The sequence below is a fragment of the Gouania willdenowi genome, chromosome 22 (genome assembly GCF_900634775.1).
Source record: "Gouania willdenowi chromosome 22, fGouWil2.1, whole genome shotgun sequence".
NCBI classification, from domain to species: domain Eukaryota; kingdom Metazoa; phylum Chordata; class Actinopteri; order Blenniiformes; family Gobiesocidae; genus Gouania; species Gouania willdenowi.
Genome location: NC_041065.1, coordinates 23,775,721 through 23,801,652, shown reverse-complemented (window position 1 = coordinate 23,801,652; position 25,932 = coordinate 23,775,721). Strand labels below are relative to the sequence as shown.

The 25,932-nt window shown below is 40.2% G+C and overlaps 1 long non-coding RNA gene across 1 annotated transcript in view; it reads right to left on the bottom strand.

Annotated features, from left to right (window-relative positions):
• Window positions 1–782: 782 nt before the first annotated feature.
• LOC114456223 (uncharacterized) overlaps window positions 783–25,932 on the bottom strand; it is a 43,218-nt gene continuing 18,068 nt past the window's right edge. Inside the window, exons 2-3 of the long non-coding RNA XR_003672814.1 lie at window positions 22,447–22,631; window positions 783–1,117 (exon numbers count right to left, since the gene is read on the bottom strand). This is a non-coding gene — a long non-coding RNA (uncharacterized LOC114456223). The remainder of the gene's footprint in view (window positions 1,118–22,446; window positions 22,632–25,932) is intronic.

Below are 25,932 nucleotides of genomic sequence, written 5' to 3'. Positions count from 1 at the left end.
AAAAATAATTCCATCATTAGTTAAGCCTATTATTAGTTCTAATAGATGCTGTATTCTTTCTTGGTTCTGTTTGTCCTGTCGACGTTTATTTCACTATAGCTATAACAATCTGCTAACAATATATTATCCTTTCCATGTCCATGCACTGCTGCCTCCACCAGCACCGTTCCAAGATGGCGGTGCTGTAGACGCGTCCCTCCACAGTTGATGCGGCGTCTACATATATAATCTATGGTTGCATCAACATGACGTTTGTTAGAATCTCTCTGATGGGGCAACTGTGAAAGTGCAATGTATGGTACCTTGCAGTTAAACTGCTTTGTAATATTTCCGAAAGCATTATATCTGCTTTTGGTCCAAGAGTTTTACTCATTGAACAATTTTGTTCCTACAGAAACCATTTTGGAAGCAACAAGACAAAAAAAAAAAAAAAAACTTCTGGAAAACTCCATCTCTGTGTGGACAAATGAAGGGAGCAGAAAGTCTTGCCCCAAGACATTGTTTCTCTGTCTGCAGTCAGTGCAGCAAGGCCAACAACAGTGTCACACACAGCTGAAGACATTCACTTGCAGCCAAGAAGCACATCTGGATTTCTCATAATGAAAAGCAGTAGGCTGCAAAGTTTTGCTCTGCAAAAATACAGTAAAGAGAGCAGTCACTGGATGTCAGCTGTTAAAATTGTTTTTCAAAAAACTTGGCACTGGAGCTGCCACGTCATGCACGCATGCACGTGTGAGTGTGTGTGCACAAACAGCACATAAAGACTGTGCTTATCCCCATTTGATCATATTATATATATTTTTCCTCTTGAAATCTACACAGATAAATGAATTACCTTTCAAACTGCCAGCAGCTGAGAGCCTGTCACAGATGTTGTCAGTGCCAGTCGTATGGATTGGAAATGTATCATTTCACGCTCATCTTACATGTTGGCTGCTTTGAAAATACTCACGCTATCACACAACTACACACAGGAGTTCTGCCAAGTTTGTCCAATTCTCTGTGTGTGCAACATATCCTCCACTTTCCCCCTCCTCCTTTCAACATCCTTGCACAATATTGAGGAGTTGTGCTCAGGTTACACGTTTAGGTTGGACCTCTCGATTGCTCCCCGGGGCTGTCGGAAAGAGAAGAGGCAGAAGTGAGGGATGGAGGGAAGGAGGGGTGAACAAAAAAAAAATGGAGATGATGATGGAAGGAAGGCTCACAGCAGTGCGTTTCCTTGCATGCTTGAGCCTGCAGCCTAACCTACTGCACCTGTTGTGGAGGCTCTCACTAGCTGGTGAGCGATATCTATGGGAAGGGTGGGGGGTGGTCTTGGATGGAGGGGTGATCGAGTGTGCCACCTGTATCATGGCTGCAAGCCAGCTGGGTGAAGTCCAGGCTTGTGCACAACTTCGTACACTTTGTCAACGTTCATTCACGCCCCCCCGTGCACTTGACGACCCCCGTAGCCTCCTGTTAACCCTAGCGCTAGCTTGCATTAATCCTGTCCATGTGGGGAGGGTGTGCCCACCTGCTCACACTCGCAGGGCAATCGTGTACGTGTGTAATTAGGTTAGTCGCGGGTATCTGCGACCAGTTTTAGGTAGCTGTGACCCAAGCATCAGTTTGTGATAGAATCAAGGATCTGTTTATGATTTAAGCAGAGCTCAGGAGGGGCCAGGGTGAGAGAGACTTTGGTAGTAATCACATTAAAGTTTGGTTTAAGATGCAAGATTGTAACATGAATCACTCACTTCCCCCCATTTCATTGGTTAATGTGTAATTAGGCTTTGTTGGAGTATGTTTATCTTGATCATGTCCAGTATTTGATGTGTCATAGCACACTGTTGGTGCTGGATAGTACATATATTCCCACGGGCTCTCTGCATGAACAAAAACAGTGTCTGACAGCACAGTTAACCAAGGATAGAGATGTTTCAAGTTTCAGTCTGTCTTTCCAATGTTCCTCAGGGTTTGTTTTTACCTTGGTCACTGTCTCTACCACACACTTAATCAGAGGTTTCAAACTTGTAGGTCAGAACCCAGAAGTGTGGTTGTAGACTTGGTTATAGTTGATGGGCATTTGCTTGCAGAGCTGTTTAAAGCTTTGTGGGGGCCTTATGCAGGCTGCTGTTTGGGGCCCCCAGTTCACCAAACTATTTAGAATCCATTAAACCGTCCACAAACTGCTGAATGATACGTAGCCTGTAGCTGACAATCATTCCTATAATTGGGTCCTGGACTTTCTATCAGACAGGCCGTAGTCTGTGAGGATCTGTGGCTCTCTTTTTTACTTTTCTGCTGCCGTAATATGTATATAGAATTATTGGTTTTTTTTCTCTCTCTTTTATTCATTCTATTTATCATATTCCTTAACGGGAGGCTTGGATATTGGAATTTTGTTCTGTTCTTGTAACCACCCTGAGTCACAAATGAAGAGTATCCTTAAATTCAAATATTTTGACTTAAAAACATCTGGAAAAACACTATCGCTACCGATAATGACAGGAGTTAATTTTATTCTTAGTATGAAGGGTTGCACGAGGGTTGGTAAATTTAATTCTCCTAAGATGAGGCAGTTGATTCAATTTTGAGGCCCCCTCAACATTCACAGCCTGCCTACAGCAAGAAACATCCATGTTTGATAGGAGGGAAAATGAAAAGTATCTTTAAAGAGGATGTCTAACAACGCATTTAAAGAAATATTAAAATTATAGTAGAAAAAAAGGTTGTCACAGCACAATAATTGTAGCCAGAGCAAATTATTTTATTATCATTAACTTGTTAAATCCTGCTGCCTACTTTGAGTTCCTCTTGAATAAATGCAGGCTAAAGTAAAGAGTAATGTTTTTCTCTAATGTTTTTTATAAATAAACTTCCTTCTAATTAAATCCAAATTGTGATTTATGGATTCTGTCTGGTGTAACTTCACTTGTAATTTATTAAAGCCATCACTTTCAGGCCAGAATATGAGCAACTACCTACTTTTAAGCTAGATCACATTTTTTGGTCCTCATAGCATGTTTTTAACATGCTCTTTCCAGCAGAATTCTCCATATTTGCCACATCAGATTGTTTTCCTGTTTTCCTGCATCACACTGACGCTCGTCTGATTACTTTAGTGCAGGAGATGTGTGACAGCATCATAAAAAGCAGCGAGCGCAGCGAGGAGCTTATTATCCCTCATTGCCTTCGTCTCAAACAGGAAATGAACTAAGCAGGTCCAGAGGCTGTTCCAGGGGTTTGCACAAGAGGGATTCTGTGACTTTCACCAACTCACACAAACACAATTTTCTGATTCCCTAAACCGTATCATACTTCTAGGATCCAGGTTTTTGTGTAGGTTTTAGTTGATTTTAGAAAAAATATAATGAAACCAATGATGACATCTACAGAGTTTGCATTAAGGAGTATTGATTTTGGTGTTTGGATGTGGTGTGAATTAGGTAATGGACTGGTATGGCTTTGGTTAAATAGCTGGTTAAGTGCTAATCCTTGAAATTACCCTTAAAGTGAAGAATTGATGTGTTGTCATAATTGATGAGCACAAGCTTCCACCAAGGGCCAAATCTTGTAAAAAAAAACCCCATAAAACAAATCTATCCCCATTATCCTTGCTGTTGTGCCGAACTCGTGCCGAACCGTGTTTTCTGTGAATGTTTACACCCCTAATGGACACCAACATTTTTGCGAAAAATCGTGATGAAATGCACAATCCAGATCCGATCCGGATTGAACTTGGTGGGTTAATTGAGGAACCAACCTGACATAACTGAGTCAAATTCCCATAAAGATTGATCAAAATATGAATTTTTAAAATTTGGATAATAATTATTTTAGTTTTTTGGAACTGATTCAGAATCAGCATATTGATCTGTATCCCCTGCAAAATGTAATGGAATGTTCTCAATGCTGTTAATTTTGTCCAAATCCGTATTTTTTTTTTGACATCGTATAGAGCTTATAATGGCACATTGCTGCTTGCTATGGCTGTAGTTTTCAAATATGCACCTTTATTTCTTCCATCCTCTAACGCTGAACCAACCACCTTTAGCTTTCAAGTCCCATCACCATCTTGGGTGTCACTTCCTGTTAAATGCAACCCCTTTTGCTCCATCCGTGAATTTCATAGTACACCTCTCTGTGGTTCTTTCAACCCTTTCCTCGTCTCTCCTTCACCCGCCCCCATCCCCCACCCCCCCATCCTCCTCCCTTGGTTCCAGTTCTGTAGTTGTTGTCAGACAAGGCGGACTCTGTCTGCGCGCTGCACTTGTGTGAATATGTGCATGTCTGTGCGTGTGTTTGTAACTGTTGATAACTGTGTGCACGATCACGCTCTCTCTCTCTGTGTATGTGTGTTTAAACATGGTGGGGGCTGAGCTTTGGGGGCCCGTACTCCTTTGTCCTCCCAGAGATGGATGTGTCTCTGGGAAATTGGCCCCTGAAGAAAAGCACCTCCAGCTCGCTCATATTAAATTCTGCTGAGCAAATACAATCGACGGGCATGTTTTTTTCCCCTCCTCTTTTTTTTCTTTCTTTCACTCAAGATAATTTAAAGTGTTTGCATGAAATGAACTTTTTAGAAAAGTTGGAGAAGAAGTAGAATCATAGTTTGAGCTTGACCAGATTTTTTGCACTTGTTGAAGTGTGCATGTTGCTAGCCATGTTGTTTACAGACACAGTGACAGAACCATGTATTTCTATGATGTGTGCCTGTCCTTTGACGTCACACACAATATAGCAAATTGCAGGCACAAAAATCACAATATTCAAATGGCTCACACTTATTACTGATTATTCAAAGTATATCCATTTGTCAAAGTGTTTCACTTCCCCTTTGAAACAAGCCTGAGCAGTAAGAACGGGTCTTTTTTTATTTTGATATATTTAGAATTTTGACACATCTATTGTCAGGCTTTCGCTTTTTCTCTTCAAGGCTTTGTCATATTGATACTCCCCTTGTCCTGCATGAGTACACGGGGCTGCCACAGTTTCATAAAAGTGTGTTGGTCCTCCCTTACTCATCCTCACAGGGGAAAAACAGCCGGGGGCTATCTCCACTTTCCTAATGCATCCACTTGCCTTCTCCTGATCTCGTCTCCATCTACTCCTCCCCCAGGCTTAAGGCTCGGCACCTGTGAACCCCTCCCCCTACTAAACTTTTTTTTTTTACTCCCACTCACTCCCAGGCAGGGTGCCTGTTACACTGACACAATCATTGCTCTTTGTGTGAGACTTTTCTTTGTGTCCAACAAACTTCTAATTAAAGCTAAAAAAAATCATTTAAAAATGTTTTTTTGATAGAAATGTTTTTGTCTCAATAAAGACGATAGTGAAAAAAACGTATACACCATGTATACAGCTGCGTCTAAGTAAATGTGGTTATTATACAATTAATATAATTAAAATATCTTACTGACAACTTTGTCAACTGATGGTATTTGTATGATATGATATGTTAGTGGTAATTCCATTCAAAAAGTTTTGTGCAGTACATTGTGGGATTTTGAGTTCTGTAAAATAATGCAAAGACGCGCTGTTGAAAATCATTTTAAAATGTTTTTTGATAGAAGTGTTATCGTCTTGCTAAAGAAGGTAAAGAAAAAAACGTATACACCATATACTGTCAATATTGTTATTTTGCAATTAATATCATTAAAACAACATACCGACGACTTTGTCAACTTATGATATCTTTATGATATGTTCGTGGTAATTGCAGTCGAAACATTTTGCACAGTGCATTGTGGGACTTTGAGTCCCGTGTAATAATGCGGATATACCGTCGAAGCAGAAACATTTCTTTAAGAAGTGTTTTTACTTCATTCTGATCGTGATTTCTTCGCTAGACAAGATGGTAATTCACTTAACATTATTTTTATTTTTTATTTTTATGGTCATAACATCTCTCCCATTTCGGCCATATTCGGGTGTTTCCATGGAAAAGCCAAAATATCAACATGCAAAATATTTTTTTCAACAACTTTTAATCTTTGATAACACCGTAAATGTCACTTTGGCAGAGTTTTTGGGGCACACTGGCTTTAGTAGTGAATAATGCTGTGTTAACACTGGATATGTCATGAAATGTCCGTACGTCTAGATTACATACAAAGTCAATGGATAGATGCGTCCCAGATGCAAAATCTTTCCTGTGCGGCAATACGGTTCATTCCGCACGTCAAGTGCGTTGGCCGTGCGAGCGCACTTCCAATTTTACGCATATCTGCACATTCGCACATTCGCAAGAGTTAAAAATATTGAACTCCTGTGACCGTTTTGCATGACAAAAGCCAATCAGAGTCTGTTCACCCATTTAGCCATGGAGTAGAAGTTGTGTGACCACCTGGAGCTGTATGACACGGCCTTTATAACCGGGACCGGACTAGGAAGGATTTGGCGCGGAGGAGAATCGAGGAGGTGGTAGTAGCAGGTAAAGGTTCTCTCTATAGTTTTCATCTTTAAAAGTCGGCACTGAGCTAGGATAGCATTAGCCGCTAATCACACCGGCTTTTTTCACTGGTGGTTTATGTTTATGAGAGGAGAAAAAGGAGCACAGCTCCTCGCTTCAGCAGGCAGTGAAACTCACACAGTTGGATGTGTCGCTGGTGGGCGGGGCTACGCTTCAGACGTGCGTATGAAGCGAATTGGGGAAATTTTTTGATCCTGCGGACCCTGCGGTACGTTTCGATGCCGCAGAAGACGCATTCGGTGTGAACGCAGCATAAGAACAACTTTGGGGTGAAGCCTTACTTTATGATAGGCTATAGACATTGATCTTGGCTGATACTGTGGGAAATGTTACAGTATTTCAGATCTTTATCATTAAAAAACAGGAGACTCGATATTGTCACATGCTTAATAAAATGATTCTAGAACTAACAACGTGCAAACAAAAGAATCCCCAAAAGCCTTCACTGTGGTTGGCTTCCATTTCATTCCAGGCCTCTTGCTAGCTCTCATCTTCCCAGGACCCTATCGTCAACACTCTCTCATTTGTCGTTACATGGACGAGCTGTGCAATTCATTATGCTGTGAAGTTACTTGTAAAAAGAGATTTTAAAATTCTTGCACCTGCTCTGTGGTAAATGACTCTATATAACAGCTGGGGATGTAAAACTTTATTTCCATATCCCCATGACTGAGTGTTGCCAGGACACCCTCTCTCACACACACATCTTCTCTCCACTAAACTCCTCAAGCTTTAGGTATTTGTCACTTCACCCTCTGATGAATCCCTGTGCTGGGACATTGCCTGGCAAATTGGATCCTGCCATCTCTTCCAGGTACCAAATACTCTTCCAGACACATGATGTTGATTTTACTGCCTCATTCATTTAAACTGAAAATCCCACGTCCCATTTTCTGTTCCTGCACACATGTGTGCATTTGCACGCAGTGACCACATATTGCAACATTGTTCAACAAAAATATAACTTTAAGACTTGTCTTGTCACAGAGTAGAGATGGATTTTGAATCTGTACACATTCACTCCACGTGCCATGTGGCATTGATTTTGCAGTGCTGATCTCGGCATCAGCCAAGCAGTCCTTCAAGGTTAGGCAGTAATGTATCACTCATGGCCTCGGGCTCATTTACTGTTTCAACTGAACATCTTTCTCTGGAAACACACAATGTTCATGGTTTTCATTAGCAAGAAATACTGCAGAGGGGCAATCATTCACTTATGTGTCAGAGGAATTGATCTGTTTACAGTATGGATTGACTGCATCTGTTTCCCTGCAAGGATTGGGTGATAGTCAATAGTTTCTAATATTTGTATTTTAATGTGCTTTTTGTCAGAGACATGGACTCGTGTATTGATGGAGGGTGAAAATATTTTGTTAGTTTCTGTGTTTGTGTGATCTGTGCTTCAAAAGCTGTGTGATCTTCAAACAACGAGCCAGGAACCAAGAGCGAGCAGCTAATCCTCGTCATGTGACCATGAAGCAATTTGAGTGAAACATGAATGGGTGAAGACCGGTAATTAAAGCAGCAGATCTTAAAAGAATCCGGGGTGAGATGGATGCTCTTGAGTCATGCTGGCTGCTTTATTCAACCTTCCTAATTAAACACCAGACGTCCCAATGTAGAGCAGAACGAGAATAACACAATACGTCTTGATTTTTAAAAAGGCTTGAACACAGATTCATCCTCATCAGGCAGCAATAACCATATATTGTAGTAGATTATACCTGACATGAACATGAATTACAGTGTGTGTTTGGATCGGTGGAAAGTTTCACACAAAAGCTCTGCAGGAGCTGCCAAATGCAGTCAGCTGGCGACTTTCCAATGAGAAACTCTCTGAGGCCAGTAACGCTCATACATACAAATAGCACCCACTGCTATTCTATAATGTATCACCTGGACTCCGAGCAGTGGCCAGCAAAAGACTCCCACTGGGACCAGAGATTAGGGTATTTAAAACAACCCCCTATGGACGTGAGTTCCTTTAATGTGATTGGGATTTCTTGCTGGTCGAGTTGGACCTCATTTATGTATGTTTGTATTTGCAAGGGAAATTTCATGCATATAAACATACAATCTGTATTTGTGAGGTTTTGTGTGAATACATGTATGTTAGAAAAAAATAGGTATCCAAAACTTCCTTTTTAAAATACTTTTCTTCTTCCTGTGAAAACTACAATACATTAGAAAAATACCGTTTAGTTTAGTGTGTCAACTGAGTATAAAGGACAGTGATGGGATTCACATTCCACTGCTTTGTATATACGTATGTCTTTATTTTTTTATATACAGTATATATTTATAAGGGTTTAATGGGAAACTCGGGGTTGTAATTTCAATCTGTAAATATTTTTCATGAGCACGAATGACAAATTAAAATAATAGAATCCTTGAATCCTTAATGGTTAAAGAAGCAGACTTGAGACCTAAAGGTTAAGTGGGGCACACACATAAGAGTTTTCTAAATTTTAAGAGATTTTTTTAAATCTCTTACAGACCTTCTAAATTAAGAGAATGAATCAGGCATAGAACAGTTTTGATCTTAGTGTGTGTGGTTTTTGCTTCGATAATATAGCACACCACATACATAACCCTTCTTGTCCCACAATCGATACAACAGCGTGATCTAATGCTGTGTTCCAAGCAACTCGGAACTCAGGATTTTCCAACCTCCTACTTGAAAAAGTGATTTGGAACACCACCTGAAGTCGAAGCTCCTACTCAGTAAAGTCGGGATAAAAAACTAATATTATAGCGGCCAGCCATGTTTGAGAAATTTCAATGTACTTGAATTCAGAGATCGGAATTTTTAATGCGGAAATGCCAAGTTGCGAGTTTTCTGGAGCACATTCAGTGTTTCGCAGCCAGCTAGCTTCTTGATTGGCTGCATTCCATTCCACGTCACAAATTACGGGGTCATGGGTCAGGAGTTATTGCCGTTTCCCACAAACAAGGAGTTTTGGTCAATATTTACGATTGTCGGCCCCGATCTCTTCCAGAGCTGATTATTGGGACAAATTCACTCTTAAGACACCTCAGACCAAAGTATAATCTTATAAAACTTTGTATAATGGGAGAAATCTGGACAAAAACAGCCTGATTATCTCATTTAAATACCCAGACCAAGAGGATCCCGAGGAGGAACTTGGTTTAAAGCAATAAGAGTTTAACATATATGTAAAACTAATACATTACAATAAAACAGTTAGATTTTTGTGATCTTTGTGCTGAGTTTACATGTTCTCCCTGTGCTTCTTCAGCGTTCTCTTACAGTCCAAATACGTGTACGCGTTGCCTATAGGAATGCACAGGTTAAAGTGGATAAAGAAGAAATAAAATGAACAAAATGTCTCATTCCCCCAAATCGTGTGACTTCGATCATATGGCGACAGAGTAATTGTTTTGCCCCTGTCATCATTTATGCTCTGCTTTGTGCGCAGCAGAGATTTGGTGATTGGTGCCAACTGTCAACAGTAGTCCCTCATTAGAACTATTTTCATGTGACCAAGTTGCACCGCGAGACACACATGCACGAGAATGCAGAAACACACTTACAAACAGTTGCATACAAACACAAGCGCGCATGCAGCACATGACCAGATGAAGAGGAGTCATTGTCCAGCATCACAGGACATCTACACACACACACACTGCAGTTATTTGCGTGAAAACATTAGACTCCTTGAATATTTGAATATTCTGTGGGTTATATGCTTCCTCATGCTTGCACGCAAACAATCCCCCTGTGTTCGTGTAATTCTATGGTTTCTGTGTACTACACGTGTGTTTGTAGTCTGTGTGTAACAAATATCAGCGTTGTGTGACTGCTGAGATCTGAAGAACACAGCTGAAGCCTCTTTGCCTGCTTATTGGCCCGTCCTTACAGTTTGCCCAGCGTGATAGAGCTGTCAGACTGGTGCAGGCAGTGACAGTGAAAGCCATTAGCCTGCTGAGCTAAAGCGGGTGGGGTCAAACAAATGACCCCCAAGTCTGAGGGCTAAAGAGGGCCCTGGTTTCAGAGGTCAAGAAGCCATGGGGGCGGAGACATTGGACTGGCTATTAAACTCTCCTCTCCTCTCTGTGCAGAACCGTCAAAGAAAAACATGTTCAACTATGATTTATGAGCTAATGGCCACACATTCTGTGTCTGGTTGAAACACTGATGACTTTAACCTTGTCGCATTGTGCATGTAAAAACTAAGAAGTACTGGCAGATTAATGGAGCTGTTTTGCTTAATGGTTTGTTATCATACCTAACATGCTAATGCTTGGAAACATTATGGCAAAATAACATTGAAACCACTAAATTGTTATAGTAGTATGCCGGTCCCTACTTTGCTTCCAAAACATCCCTAACTAATCACTAGCTTAAAGAGTAACTAAAGTCTAAAACTACTTTTTTCAGCTGAAAACAAATGTAATTGGGTATGAAGTTGTGTTGTTGACATTTTAGTCAAATAATATCAATTTGGTGTATTTTGTTGTAAAAATGTAAGAGTGACTGCCCTCTATGGGTAAACCCCGGCTATTGCATTTTTTTTATTTTATTTTTTTTTCATCGTTAAAAAAAGAAGAAAAAAAAACCCGACTATTGCAATCAAATCTTGCTATTGGTTGAGAATGGTAGTTTGAGACATTTTGCTGGCTTCTTATGTTGCTGTTGGCCCCGCCCCTCCTATAAAAACTAGCACCTGCTGATTCTGTATTCTGTGGCAAGTAGGTTGGATTGACAGAAGAATAGAAAGGTCTAGTGAGTATTGAGTAGCTAGTTAGCATAGCATAGATTGATCTTTGGAGATTTTTATAGTATAGACTGGGCATGTCTTAACTGCTCCAGGAACCCCGTGCATAATCAACACGTTTTTAGAATTTCCAACCTAGACGCAAGTGAGCCAAAAACTGGGGTTTAGTTACTTTTTAAGTGCAGTGCATCCTCTAAGGCTCGGTTTGTGCTCAGAGCGCACTTCTCTAATCTGCTTCAAACAACCTCTGGTGCAGTTGCATGAATAAGAGCGCACATAAAATCCTGCCTTCTTCATCTGTTCTTTCACAACATTCAGCAATGGGTTAGCAACAAGTTGCCATGCTTTTGGCGCTTTTAATGTTTTGTTTTGTCCCACAGTCGGTTCTCGCCTACAGCGTTTGCGTTCATGGTGGAGGTGAAGGGCCTTACCCCCAATTTCCACTGGATGCGGCTCCGCTGCGGAACGTCACCGCCGCGTCACCGGAGCTGATAGGTTTCCATTTTAGTCTATGTGTTTATTTCCACCGGGTCCGCTGCGGTGCATGTCAGCTCCTTCCCAGATGCGGTAGTCCGGTGCCCTCCGCCAGATATACACAGGGCTTCTATTTCTGGCGGACACCGGTGCACGACGCATCAATCAGCACAGAGCAAATGAAGCTAAACAGGAAATTAAGCACGTACTCCGCAATAAAATATCGGGTTACTTTTCAAAATAAAACACTTCAGATTATATTTCAAGTAAATACATCACCAAAACGTCACAATGTGTAAAAACAAATTCATATCCACTATATTGATTCCTCTCATACTGTAACTACACTGTAAACTGCAGCAACTTTGATTTAGTTCATGTTTTACTGGTGCAGTTTTATCTCTTCTCTGTTGGCTGTTGATAAAAAATGTGGCTATGACAAATCCAGAGTCCAACCTTCTTGTTCTCCTTTGTTAGGAACATTGACCTGTTTATCTGTTTATTGTTGTGTTTATAACACATACATTTACATACGTTCTCACACGATTATATAAATATTGTGAGAACTGATCTGTCTCGTGACGTCACACTCGTTCAACCGGAGCGCACCGCGGCGCACTCAAAATGCAACCGGTGTGAATTACTGGATGGCGGACAGCGGTGAAATACCGGATCGGTGCCGTGGCGCAGCGGAGACGTATCCAGTGGAAACCCCGGGTTAGACTTCAAATAGAAATGCTCCGAGTCCCACCAAAACAATTACTAGTTCCCGCTCTAGACTTCATATTCCGAATCCCAGAGTATTTTAACCACTCTAGAATTCTTCGAGCTAACTTCTTCCCAAGTTAGCTTAGGCCAATGTGAGCCAAGTGTGTTCCTACATCACACTAATTTGATCTTTTTGTTCCTCAAACCCTTCCTGGCTAATACCAGACGCACTCATGCATGTGTGGTCGTACACATGACTGATTCCCAACCAGGGAATGTTGTAAAATGCATGTACAAATTGTGTGGGGAGCTTCAAAGATTTTATTGATTAATTTCCAAGAACAGTAGCTGTAGATTGGGAGGTGCTGTGATATTTGTCATCTGGAACAAAATGTGGGCTTCACATTATGTCTTTTGTTCACGTGCTGCCAAATTTTGAACTTGGAGGCCACGCCTGGAAGGAAAAAGCATTTGTAGGATGCAACTGAGGCTTTTATTTCTTTTTAAGGGATTATGTGTACCGGTATATATGTTTAGTCTCCCTACTTTTTCATCCATTTGGTACAACATCTAGTTATTCGTGGAGTGTGGGTTCAAGTGTTGTTGGGGTTCTTTCTCAGTCGGTTGAGGTTTAGTAGCTGCTGCTTTGTTAGTCTTTTTTGCTGGTATTATGTTGTGTTCGTTTCTTGCTTTTAGTTTTGTCACGTCCTGTTTGAATTGGATTCTTGTCTGTGTCTTCACACCTTCTCTTGTTAGTATATATAGTATGAGCTGTGAGAGGCATTAGGTAGTGATGAGTAGTCTCTCACTACTATATAGCCTATAGGTAGCTGTGTCAGTCAGATCATTGTCGTCTGTTACCTGCTTTAGTATTGGTTTATTTAGCACTTTGGTTGTTTTGTTTCATTAAGTGAACATTCTTTTTAAAAATACTGTAGGTTCCTAATCACCTCAAACTGACAGAATATTCCTGTCACAAAAAAGTCCCAACGAGACTTGAAACCAACAACCCATGAATAATGAGATGTCATGACACCCTTTTCTACGAAACAAAAACCACACTCAAACCTTTTCTTAGATATTGTGCTTAATTATCCTGGTGCTAAGAACATTTAAATGAGTATGAAGTTTGATTTACAATATTGTCCAAAACTGTGTTGTGTGTTTTGCTTAGAGTAACTGTTGCTGCCCTACATCAGCAATACTTTGTTAAACACAGTATATATTCTCAAATATAATCTAAATAAATCCAAATCATTTTCTGTGAAATAAAAACTTTTCACCATATAAAACTAATCTTTATCAAGAGAGATTCATAACTTGCTTCATGCGGAAAACAACAGCTTTTCAATAAGCATGGCGTGTGCTAAAGAATCACCAAAATAAAATACCAATGCCTCTGTGTAGAGGCCGAGTTTACATTTCACTACAAACTTTAGAAATCAGTTTCGTCAGTGCGGGGGGGGGGGTGAAAACCACTTGACTCTGGCTCTCAAGCATCTGTCATTTTATCAGTGTAGCACACATGCAGCTGCGTGACTCCTCTGTAAAACCACAGAATCTCAAGGGGAATGCACCTGTGAGATTATCATCACCCCAGTTGATGTCTGACCTAGGAACCACATCCCCTCACCAGGCACATGCACCCAAAAGCCATACATGACATTACATCTTCTTCCTTTGATGCCACTAAAACATATTTGCAGTAACAGTATTAACAGATCAGGGTTTCCTCATCATTTTCTGCCAAAGACCCAAAGATAAAATCATATACCGTAAATGTATCTAAAACATGAATAAGCAACCCCTGAAACCTTTACACAACATTCCTACATGTATGAACTTCAAACAAGGAACACACCAAACCAATAATTAAAACCTCTACTAACTTCATTTCTATACAAATTCATTTGTTAAAAGCCATACAGCTGGAAGGAAACTCTAATTAGCTACGGAAATTTAGTCCATGACCCTTTGTTGTATTAGGGTCATAGTTTGGGAAACACTTGTGTAAATGAACAACTATGCAGGTGATAATAAAAACACTTGGTACAACTTTCAGGGACGTCATTTCTGTTCCTGTTTTCGTTTGTGTATGCAGCCGTGTGTCACAATATCGCCTCATTCCCTTTAAAAATAAACACGTGCCACACTGTCACTTCCCTCCTCGCACCGTGAAGCCCTGCTGGCATCCTGTGTCAGAGTGATAAGCAATCCCTTGATAGTCCCCAGTCCCTCTCTGAACAAAGGAACCACAGGAAGAGGTCAGGCTTTCTCTCCATACGCCTGCCAAGAAATTATATGAAACATATTCCATATGTTTGAGGTTGACATCAACTCAAAACAAAGTCCCCTCAACGTGCACAACAATCACCTTCCTTATGGATGGACTGGAGTTATTTGGCCCTGGCGATAATGATACACCAACACCCTGTCAAGTATTGTCAGTGTGCTCATCATTCATCAGTAACCTTTCTGACTTGCTAATTACATTGTTTGCTGTGACTCCACAGACAGGCATCGTAGCCGTGCTTTGCAATTTGGAGTGTGAGTCAAAAGGCAGCTGTGTCACCTCTAGGAAAGTAATTGTGCATGACTACTATTAGTCAGATATATTCAGCTTAATGCTCGCAGGGTTACAAAGGGGCTATTTAGGCTTCTCTAGAAAGCTAAGCAGGACGTTACTTGAACTCTCCAAGGTCAACGAAAGCTTTGCTGTTCAGTTGGTGCAAAAGGAGCTCTGTTGCAATAGGAAACCATGGATCTCAGAATCAAGCCCAGCAACAAGTAGTGGTGACAACACTTTGGTTACTAAAGTATTGGTTTGGTTACGCCCAAACAACTTGATGAATGCTGGAGTACTAGTTGCGAAGAGTTTGGCAGAGAGATGAGGTGGTGGTACAGAGAGAAACCAGTGGTGTGGCCTGAGGGGTGGGGCTTTAGAAAGCACTATCCCTCAGGCCAAACAATAGCCTGTTGAACATTAATCCGACTCGGTGCAAAAGCAAACACCCCCAGCTGGGTCTGCAGTCCCTATCTATTCCCTCCTCATTCAAAACTGTTACCATACCATAAATCATTGGGGTGAACCAAGAGCTGATTAATAAAACTCAGAGCAAACGGAGGGCAACACAGAACAGCTGTTTGTTTCTGCCTGGATCTATCAACGGTGGCTTATTTACACTAGTTTTTTTTTGTTAAAATCTGAAATAAAGCCATGTTAAAAGTAATCCAGTGCTAACAGAAAAAAGACAGATGTTGGGTATTGAGTTTGCTTGCTGCTGGCAGATAAACTGGGTGATGTTCCAAGCACAGGCAAACATCTGTATTTGTACTTACTGGCAGCAGAGTGTCACTAGGTTCGCTCAATAAAGTTGGAAACAAAAAAAAAACACGGCTGGAAATTTTAAACCCAATGGATTTTGTAAAAGCAATTATAATCATTTGTTTGATTTGACAGACATTAAGTGCCATAGTTTGATGATGCAAGGCGGATAGTGGAAAATGATTATGAATTATTGAAGGTGTGGTCTGATTCAGACAGCTAGTTGTTGCCTTCCACGCCCATAATGTCCTACCACAATAAACCTTGACACAGAGCATGATGCATTCAACCTAAACAGGAAATATGATGCACATTTTAACTTCTTGTTATAATCATGCATGACTTCTCTCCAGCAGTATGTTAATATCCATGACCGTAGCTGTAATAAGTTGTTTCCAGAAATCAGTGCTGATCACGGTTGTGATGTCAGACTACAAGACCCCTTTAAAGGGATGATCCACTGTTTTTACAAATGTGGTCTAAATCCTTGTGTTATTATTAGACGTTCTATGCCTAACAAAAGACATTATTTTGCACCATATTCATTTTAATACCCTTTTAAAACTGGGATGACTTTACCCTGTGCGCCGCCATGTTGAAATGACATCATTGGTGACGTGATTAGCCCTTTTTAGTCCATGGAGTTCTATATGAGATTAAGCATTCAGGATCATTTAGCAGCTTTTTCAGTCAAAATGACAACTTGTGCTGCTTTGGGTTGCTCTAAAACAGGGGTTCTCAACTGGTCTCACCCTGGGACCCACATTTTGCCACGGTCATTAAATTGCAACCCATTTTTTTTTTTTTTTTTTAGAACTTAACCAACCAAATTTAGTTTTTGAAAAATAGCTGTTGATAATACATATATAATCTTTTTGGGATCATGAATCTATATATTTACCTGTGCAACATGTGCAGTTCACAGTATGCCTGTCAAAAGAAAAGTTTCTTTCAAAATAAAAGGCTACTCCAACAGGAGAGACATTAAGTATTTATTTATTTTTGACCAGCTGTTGGAGACCCACCGAGTACAGGTCCGCAACCCACTTTTGGGTCCCAACCCACCAGTTGAGAATTGCTGCTCTAAAAATCAGTAAAACTTAAAAAAAGTTAATGTAAACCTCGTTTGTTTACTGAGAGATAATAAATTAAAACTGTGACCCAAAAAAATATGTGGCCACAGGGGGCGACAGTTCCAACTCTGCTGTTTCATAGGCACCATTAAGGAGAGAAGAAGAGCTTTGTTTGCATGGAAATGAAGATCAGAATCCTACTGCTGCGGGTTCACTGCTGATTCTAAAGCAGTACAAGTTGTCATTTTGACTGAAAAAGCTGCTAAATGATCCTGAATGCTTAATCTCATATAGAGCTCAATGGACTCAAAGGGGCTAACCACATCACCAGTGACGTTTCAACATGGCGGCGCACAGGGTAAAGTCATCCCAGTTTTAAAAGTTGATAAAACGAATAAGGTGCAAGATAATGCATTTTGTTAGGCATATATCTTCTAATAAAGGACATTTCAAAGGTTTTAGGCCACATTTGTAAAAACAGTGGAGGATCCCTTTAAGATGTGTCGATAGAGATGTACGAGCAACAGATCAGGTTTAACTACTGAATGAGCTCTCACAGCACAATACACACAAAACCATTCTGTTTCAGCACCAGTCATCCTCCAAGCCAGAAATCTCATGTGATCAAACAAGATCTAACAACGTGATCTCATACAGTAGTCCCTCGCCATAACGCGGTTCACCTTTCGCGGCCTCAGTGTTTCACGGATTTTTTTTACAGTGCAATTTTGGATGCATTTGTTTTTTTTTATAGCATATGAACGCGCATTGTGTTCTGCGTCCTGATTGGCTAATGCTGCGTTCACCCACCAGCGACACATCCAACTCGGTGAGTTTCACTGCCTGCTGAAGCGAGGAGCTGCGCTCCTTTTTCTCCTCTGATAAACATAAACCACCAGTGAAAATAGCCGGTGTGATTAGCGGCTAATGCTATCCTAGCTCAGTGACGACTTTCAAAGATGAAAATTACAGAGATAACTTTTACCTGCTACTACCACCTCCTCGCTGATTCTCCTCCACGCCAAATCCTTCCTAGTCCAGTCCCGGTTATAAAGACCGTGTCATACAGCTGTAGGTGGTCACTCACAGCTTCTACTCTACAGTTGAATGGGTGAACAGACCGGTGTCCGTGTGGACGTGACGTCATCGTCAACAAAGACTCTGAATGCGTTCGGCATCAATGTCTGATCACTAGCAGTGTGACTCTGAAGCGCTATATGTTTGAAAACAGGTTCATGTTTTAAAATCTACAACCGTTTGAACTTCGATAGTGTTTAAACAAGAGAGAAATGTTCATTCCTGTCTGAGAAAAGTGTATAAAGTGTGGTTTACAGCCTTAAAACACGTATAATAATTGTAAAAAATAAAGCTGACTACTTCGCGGACTTGGCCTATTGCGGGTTATGTTTAGAACGTAACTGTACTACATTTAAATCAACTCAGAATTTTCCAACCTCCTACTTGAAATAGTAACTTGGAACGCCACCTGCAGTCGGAGCTCCTACTTGGTGAAGTTGGAAATAAAAATCTAGTAATAAAGCAGTCAGCCTTATTTGAGATATTTTGATGTGCTGCTGCTAAACGCGGAGATCGGAATTTTCTACTCAGAAATGCTGAGTTCTTAGTAGCCTGGCTATGTGTGTATCCCGCTGTAGACCACCACTCCGCACTGGTTGGTCGAATTGCAGCCAAATTTTCTGTCCTGTGGTGAGTTCAAACTAACATTGTGTATGAGATTTGCAGCGACACTACATCTCGGTCTGTGCACTTTTTAGTCTGCTGTTGCTCAGCAAAAATATCAGCGCACCAAGAATAACACAGGACAATCCATCATTTTTAGAAAAATGCTGCTAATGCTTAGGAATCTACATTATCTACCTGACAGAAAAGCAAAGAGGCAAGCCCAACAGCAAACTCGCAATGAGAGTTGGGCATCTGGTTAAATTCACACTCTAATGTTTTAAAGGTTTAAATTTAAGGGACCCACCATTTTTTTATCTTGTCTTAGAGATACTTTTATATTTACACTATGGACATTTATTGACGTTAGCTACATAATCACTTCTCTGTTCACGGTAGCATGCCACTGACACTTTTACTGGTGTAATAGGAGCACAAGGAATGGAACTCCTGAGATAGATTGCCAGTCCATGATTATGCAAATACACAGAAAAAGACAATCATAGCTTATATGAATATCAGAAATAATAGGTTTTTGACTGTTAGAGAGAAAAAGATGTTAGATTCTTAGAGTTGCCCTCTATCTGATCAATAGACATGTTATATAAGTTAATTCAAGCATCACGAGGCAAACAGGTATAGATGGTTTTCCTTAAATAAAAACACATTGTACACTTTCATGTTATTTGTGTCCCAACATGAACAGCCAACATTTCCTTTTTCTGAGGTTTTTTTGAGGTTCATTCAATTTCAATCGTCACAGATTCGCGACAAATGACTTGCTCTGAAATGCTCTGGTCAGCTGACAGAATAAATGAAAAGAACCAACCACTCATCCACATTTTTTCTTATGACTGCAAGTGATTGCATGAGTCATTTTTAGGGGTCTGTGGTGATGTGTAAGTCTTGCTTTTATAACCTGAAATTTATGTGAACTCCTATTTCCTGCACAACATCTCATAAAGAACACACTGCAAGATTCCAGATGGGACGATTTAATGATACAAAATGGAGCATTTTCGAGTATAATAACAAATGTCCAATGAAGATGAGGTCCATAGTTTATGTCAAGGTTATCAGGTCATGGTGGAGCTGGTTAACTTAACTGGACTGCCTAGTTTTTAATTTTTAATTTATTTGTTCCTCCAGTCTTTTTAAATTGACTTGTGCACGGTGAGATGATTCTTTGTTTTGCATACATTCTTGGGAGCTGCTTTATAGAATTAGGGTCGGGGTCAATTACATTTTTCAGTGACAATTACGTTTTCAATTACCCATGTTCAATTAAAATTCAATTACAATTACTGTGACCAGCATTCTTTTCCAATTACAATTAAATTAAAATGATTTTTATCCTCAGAAAGTCAATTACAATTTCGTTCTCAAATACTAAATTTCAATTAGAATGAATCACAATTAATGAGCCTTTAATAAATAGCCTAATAAAAGTAAAGCTTCTTGTGTTAGCTTTCTGTTAGCATCTCTTACGATAAAGGTTCCTGAATAACCTGTAAAAACAAATATTTATCTCATTGTTACCTTGTTAGGCTTCCTAATCAATGAAAATATTGGTAATAATATTTTTGTTGTGGGCGTTTTTTTGTGTCACTAAATGGTAAAATGTGGGAAAGCTTGATATGAAACATATTATAATAATAATTAACTACGTATGTGTAGAACTGTACCTAGAACTGTAACATGGTTCTTGCAGTTTTGCCTTAAATTGTAATTGACAATTTTTATAGAATTTTCATGGCAAACGAGGTCAATTATCTGAACTCAGTTATAATTTAATTATGATTACGGAAGCCACAGATTTTTAAAATTAAAATCACAATTATTATTACGCCATAATTATCCGTTAGGCGATTACAATTATAATTGACCCCAACCCTGTTTAGAATGCACGTGAATTTGAGATTCTTTAACAATCGATCCGTTTACAAACGCTTTAGGAATAAGTGTCACTTATGATGGCGTCACAGCGCTCCTTGCAGCATGCTGCGAGGTCTCCCTCGTGTTAATAAGAAGCTGCTCGTTTTTAGGAGGCGGTGTAATATTACTTCTGACTCGTGAAACGTTGTTGGAAACTTTGTCGGAGTCTCGATGAATCACAGACAAAAGAGAAGACAGGAGATGAAAGGCTAAATTGCATTGGAGATCCCTCTTTAGAACATCAAACACAGCGTCTCTCCCAGCAGTCAGCAGGGCTCCGGGGGGACGGAGTTGTAATTTCCTGGCAGAGAGGGGCTGGACATGTGGGCACTACTTGGTTGACATCAAAGACACCAGACCTCAAGAAAAGTGACCGTAGACACACTGTTTCTGTCTCAGTGACGTCCCAGTCCATCTGTCCCTGTTTCCAAATAGTTCACTTTTCATTTGTACCTTCTCTCTGTTCCTGACGTTGACTGGTAAATTATACAATCCTGTGATTAATCCAAAGGGATTTTTGAAACGTTTAAAGAACACACTTAAAATGACAAAACTAATATGCAGTAGAAACCTGTCATTATTTGATGCTTTTGAAATTATTCATGATGGTTAATGAGCTAATCATATTTAACAAATTACTGTATACTGTAGTCTGGGATGAGGTTAATTGCTCATAATCTGCTCATAAGTGCTACAATAATAAAGTAAACCACATGGCAGTGATGGGAGATTATTGGTGAGGCTAAGCACCGCAAACCATCCAAATCATGCTAATGGTTTCACTTTATGAATGTGTGCTTCAGACAATGACATGGCTATTAATTTTTGACAAAAAACTAACTGTTAGAGATTGGAAAATTATGCTCATCTTTAAAAATCACCTTTTTTTTTTTTTGTCATGGCAACAAACTTATAGGGATTACATTATGGCTGTATGAATGTTGTCATATGATAAATCTTCTAGTTTTACACAAAAGTTTGTATTATTGTGAAATGATCAGTTATAAAACCAATTTACTACTTTAGTCCAATTTCTAACCGCCCAAGTAAGACAAATATGTGAAATGCAGAAAAGTACATTAACTTTGTTCTAAGCTTTATTTGTCACGGTTATTTGTGTCAAGCTTTATGTTAGTATACAGTAATAACACAGTAATAGTATTAGGTACATTTTGGCTTATGTTTAATGCTGCAAAGTTGCAAATTAAATTAAAGGAGAATCTAGGAGTGTTAAGACATGACATTGCATCACAAAACTCGCCAAATATACTAAATGTGGCTGGTTTTTACAATGCTGGGACACAGGTATTGTATGGTATTTGTAATTTAATTGAACATTTTAATGAAACATTTTCTACAAACTTGGTGTTTACTGGACTCCTTTGTGTGTATATTTAAGATTCATCCTAAGTTTCTTCTTACACCTCCATGATGACACAACTGTGAAGTTATGGCTCAGTATTTTCACACAGTATTTACAGCTTGCAGTCATATTACAGGATAATTACAGCATACAAATTTATCTGAAGGGCAGGACGTCCAAGGCTGCTGAAACTGCTAATCTGGAACAGTTTGTTCACAAGATAAGTGGACAAAAAAAGGGGCCCAGTCTATCTTTCAGGGTTTTTACTGAGTGAGTGCTTGTGTGCCTATGCGTGTGCATGTATGTGTGTGTCTGCCACTGCTTGTATTTACGTGTAAAGCAGCAAGTTTGCCGCTGCATTTGTACACACACACATGGCCTCAGGCGTTTTGCAGCAAGCAAGGCTATAATTTAGGGGAGCAGGCTGGGAGGGAGGCGGCCCTCTTGGCCTGAGTTGCCTCAGGTATCAGCTAAGCCTCCAGATCTGAGTCAAGCAGCTCGGACTGGAGAAGATGCCAATTTGCTGAGATCGGAGGCTCTCCGAGAAAAGCTTGAGCCGTGGGAGCAGCTGGGCTTGTCAACAGATTAATGCATCAACCTGAGTGACGGGTCAGGACCCACCTCTTGTAAGTTCGCCCCACCACTCACTGTGTTCTTCATTTGTGTTTGTATGCTTCACTCCTCTTTACCTTTCATTGCCCTTCCTCTGGGACATCTCCTCCAGCACCCATCCGAGCCAGGTGGCAGGATTACTCTGGCCTGCCTGCTTGTGGGACTCGCTATTTTCTGTGGCGAGTAGAATTTTCCATTGGCACACTTTGCACGTCTGCACACCGCTGATGGCCTATCAGAGTCATGCGTATCAGCGTCTCTCCTAATGCAGCCCAGATGAGGTGATGAGAGAAGCACAAAGAGAGCAGAGGGGGGAGGAAGTAGTGAGAGGGAAGCATGTTTAAAAAGAGACAGAAGAACAGGAATATGAGCAGCGGTGAGGAAATTGCACCACAGCAGGTGTGAGAATAAAGACAAAAACAAAGCCTCCCTTGCCCTCACTTCTGATTCTCATCACCACTCCTCCAAGCTGTGCGGAGGCAGGTGAGTTGGCATGTTTTAAAAAGACACAAAGACCAGTCACAGTGGTCAGACCAGGTCATTCTTACCAACGGATGTCTTTGATGTGTCCACCTTCAAGGTGATTTCTAAACCAAAGCATCTGGCTGAGTGTGTGTGTGCGGTGTGTTGGTTGGAGCGATGCAGTGTCACCCTTTTGAACTGTGTTGTTTCAATCCAAGGGCATAATAAAAGCACTGGGGTAACTTAGGTGAAATGTACAGTACACAAGCAGCAGTTCACAGAGGTTGATCATTATCCATATTCCCATGGACCTTAATACCATTTACTGACATTTCTGCAATTAACATAAGTGGGTTTATCATCAGTATAATCCTTCCTACAATAATCTGACTCTTTTTCACCACTTCTCAGAGTATCTGGCAGCTGGCCTGCAATGGTCCTAAATATATTCAAATGTGTTTACATATGTATATGCACTTTTTGTTTTTATTTTTATTCATTCTTAATTTTATTTTTAATATTTTTAACTTATACATAAGCGTTTGGCACTCTCATGGCCAACGTTCCTTTGCACCTTGTCATTCAGTTTACCTTACAACCTCTCTGTGTTGTCTTGCTCCTTGTTTTCTGCATGTGTGTATTATTGTTATTATTATTGTTACTATTAGTTTTTATATGGTGCTCTTTGCCTTTCTAATTACCCCTCTGTGATTAATAAAGTTTTTTCTGATTCTGATTCCGATTATTAAACCCCTTATGTTAGTACTGGATTATTGTGGATGACATTTATTTTCCACACATTTGGCTGTTTATTTGAATTCATAAGGTTCCAGTCTGATACAGAAATACCTTACTAGCATGTAGTTCACATAAAAAAGAATAGAATACTCGCCACTTAGGTCACAAACCAAGCAAGAATATAAAGAAGTCCTAATAAACAATCTGGCGATTTGTGTCCACGGTCTACACGTTCGTGTGGACAGAAATACACAATGGTTGCGGCTGAGGGCATAGAGTTTCCAGCGGCTGCCGTGTGGAGAGTGTGCTTTGTTCTGAGTGCTCAAACACTGAGTGGATGTCTCAGAATGCTCTTGCTAGAGTTGAAAGCTGGACAAGCACTCAGAAGAGCTTGGCTTTTATGTGGCATATTGTGCTGAAGCTGAAGGAGAGGGCAAAACACCAGTGGAAAAAAAGAAAAGTTATGTCAAAAGCAGGGCATCATTACATACCCATCTTTAACAAAGAAAAGGAAATGGTTTTATGTTTTTTTTTTATTTCTAATATTTGATCTAAGCATTGCATATTTAATTAATGCAGAACACATTGAGTTGCTTCGTGTATGAAATGTGCTTTTGGGTATAGGTGAAGTATTCACGTTACTGTAATTGAGTTTCTTTCATAGGTACTTACTTGTACTTAAAGCTGACATCTGCAGTTTCTGAGAAATCTGTTTATGTATGATTCTTTTGAAATGTGAAAAAATACCTAACTAGTCTTATACTATGGACTACTGCCAGTGGTCATTCATATACAATAATGTATATAAGTCCCTCCTTTATAGACCCCTATACAAACGGAAATGATCGCAGAGTGTGCACAGCCAATAGGCTTCGACTTACTGTTTTTGAGACTGTCAATCAAAGGGAATGCGGAACTGAGCACGGGAAACAAGTCCGCGCGTCACAACAGCAAACAGGTAAATATGATTTTGGCTCTTACCTGACCCATAGACCTATATTAATGTGACCCAATGCGATCTTGTTATGTTTCGCGATGCACATACAGAAAAGTAGAGGCGTGGCTTCTGGTAGATTGCAGAGGCAGTGGGAGGAAGTGGAGTTGTTTAGGGCGGGACATTGAGACGTTTCTCAGAAACTCCGGATATCAGCTTTAAAGTCCGTGTAAAGCAGAAATAGATTTGTGTTATGAGTTTGTCACACCACAGAAACATGTGTCATTGACCACGGAGTCAAATTTGAAAGATGAAAAAAACAGCGGGAGGGGCGCTGCCTCCGTGTACTGTGTCTATGGGAGAGAGCAGTGTGAAAGTGGCTCCAGCGTCGATAGTGCTTCTACCATTGGCTTTTCAAAAGTGCTCGGATCGGGCTGAACAAGGTGTCAGCAGAAAGGTCTGCTCCGCCCGATCCGAATATGTGCATTTCCACCAGGTAGAGTCAGAACTGCGCCCGCTATAGGCAACACACACAATGTGGCACTAGTGGATGCGTTTTATTCCCCATAGTCAGAATACGTGGATTGTTTTTGAATAGGGGCTGAATTGCGCCCACTGGAGGCCGCAGAAGTTTGGTGTGCTTCAGCAGCAGGGTCAGGTTTATGCTAATGATGGCTCCGTTACGTAACACACCCATTAAATCCTGAACACAGAAATTTGAAACACAGTTTGTGAAGCCTAGCTCCACATTTACATTATTTATTTATTTTTATTTATTCAGTTCATTTCCGACATGGTCGCATTCACAGAAATTCATTTGACATTCAGAGCAAAATCACATCATTGTTTTTTTGGGGGTTTTTTTGTCCTTTTTTTGTCCTTTTTCATGCCGGAAAGGGCGACGGAAAAAAGCATTATGCTTATCCAGATCCGTCCCCTAATTTGAACACAGATAATTTTACATCCAACCTCGTTTCTTCCCTTTTTTTTTTTTTTTTTTTGTCCCTTTTTTTTTTTTGTGATGTGTTCTCGTCTGCAGTCATTGTTCCTGTTGTTACTCCTCCTCACAGTCTTTTTCTTCCGTATTTCCTCGGGCTGTAGCGTTCAATGAAGAGTTGACTTGAGATCTGTATGTGTGTAAAAATGTACTCCTCGTTTTGTCCTTAAATTATTTCAGATTATCTGACTGTTGTGTCTCTTCGTCAAGGCTGTTCCAGAGGTTCATGGCTCTATGCACAGTACTATGTTTGCCAACGTCTGATATTACCCTATTTGGTCTAAACACATTATTATGTCTGAATTCATAGGGATTTTGATTGTATGTGAAACGTTTTTGTATTCGATGTGGTAGTTTTTTTGATGCAGCCCTAAATGCGTGTATTTGTGTGTTGTAGTGTATTATTTCTTGCAGTTTTAGGTATTTTGACTT